The sequence below is a fragment of the Schistocerca americana genome, unplaced genomic scaffold, assembly GCF_021461395.2.
Source record: "Schistocerca americana isolate TAMUIC-IGC-003095 unplaced genomic scaffold, iqSchAmer2.1 HiC_scaffold_562, whole genome shotgun sequence".
Taxonomy (NCBI): Eukaryota; Metazoa; Arthropoda; class Insecta; order Orthoptera; family Acrididae; genus Schistocerca; species Schistocerca americana.
Window position 1 is genome coordinate 50,001 of NW_025726305.1, and position 1,462 is coordinate 51,462.

Consider the following 1,462-nt stretch of genomic DNA (forward strand, 5'->3'; position numbering starts at 1 on the left):
GAACTGCGGCGGATCGCTGGCTGGCATCGTTTATGGTTAGAACTAGGGCGGTATCTGATCGCCTTCGAACCTCTAACTTTCGTTCTTGATTAATGAAAACATACTTGGCAAATGCTTTCGCTTCTGTTCGTCTTGCGACGATCCAAGAATTTCACCTCTAACGTCGCAATACGAATGCCCCCGCCTGTCCCTATTAATCATTACCTCGGGTTCCGAAAACCAACAAAATAGAACCGAGGTCCTATTCCATTATTCCATGCACACAGTATTCAGGCGGGCTTGCCTGCTTTAAGCACTCTAATTTGTTCAAAGTAAACGTGCCGGCCCACCGAGACACTCACTCAAGAGCACCCTGGTAGGATTGCAACGGGGTCCGCCTCGGGACGCACGAGCACGCACGAGGCGCGTCGCACGCCTTCAGCTCGCCCCACCGGCAGGACGTCCCACGATACATGCCAGTTAAACACCGACGGGCGGTGAACCAACAGCGTGGGACACAAATCCAACTACGAGCTTTTTAACCGCAACAACTTTAATATACGCTATTGGAGCTGGAATTACCGCGGCTGCTGGCACCAGACTTGCCCTCCAATAGATACTCGTTAAAGGATTTAAAGTGTACTCATTCCGATTACGGGGCCTCGGATGAGTCCCGTATCGTTATTTTTCGTCACTACCTCCCCGTGCCGGGAGTGGGTAATTTGCGCGCCTGCTGCCTTCCTTGGATGTGGTAGCCGTTTCTCAGGCTCCCTCTCCGGAATCGAACCCTGATTCCCCGTTACCCGTTACAACCATGGTAGGCGCAGAACCTACCATCGACAGTTGATAAGGCAGACATTTGAAAGATGCGTCGCCGGTACGAGGACCGTGCGATCAGCCCAAAGTTATTCAGAGTCACCAAGGCAAACGGACCGGACGAGCCGACCGATTGGTTTTGATCTAATAAAAGCGTCCCTTCCATCTCTGGTCGGGACTCTGTTTGCATGTATTAGCTCTAGAATTACCACAGTTATCCAAGTAACGTGGGTACGATCTAAGGAACCATAACTGATTTAATGAGCCATTCGCGGTTTCACCTTAATGCGGCTTGTACTGAGACATGCATGGCTTAATCTTTGAGACAAGCATATGACTACTGGCAGGATCAACCAGGGAGCTGCGTCAACTAGAGCTGAGCAGCCGGCCGCCCGGGAGTGTGTCCCGGGGGCCCGCGCGAACACGCAAGCGTCCGCTCAATTATTCTGCAAACAGGAGGAGGCTGAGCTCCCCTGCACAATACACCTCGAAACCCTCTCAGGTCCCGGCGGCGCGCAGCGCCGTCCTAAGTACTTGGTCGGGTTCGAGAGAGGCGCAATCGCCCGGAGTTTGGCGAGTAGACGCTTTAGGTGCGACCACCCGTGCTCCCAACTGAGCTTGCCGCTGCCGACAGAGGCCCGGGAGCGTGCTGTCGTGGCATTGCCGG

General features: G+C 53.9%; 1 non-coding gene across 1 annotated transcript in view; it reads right to left on the bottom strand.

Moving 5' to 3' along the window:
* LOC124586613 overlaps positions 1-1,155 on the bottom strand; it is a 1,910-nt gene extending 755 nt beyond the window's left edge. Inside the window, exon 1 of the ribosomal RNA XR_006975202.1 lies at positions 1-1,155. This exon is cut by the window's left edge and continues 755 nt beyond it. This is a non-coding gene — a ribosomal RNA (small subunit ribosomal RNA).
* Between the last annotated feature and the right edge of the window lie 307 nt (positions 1,156-1,462).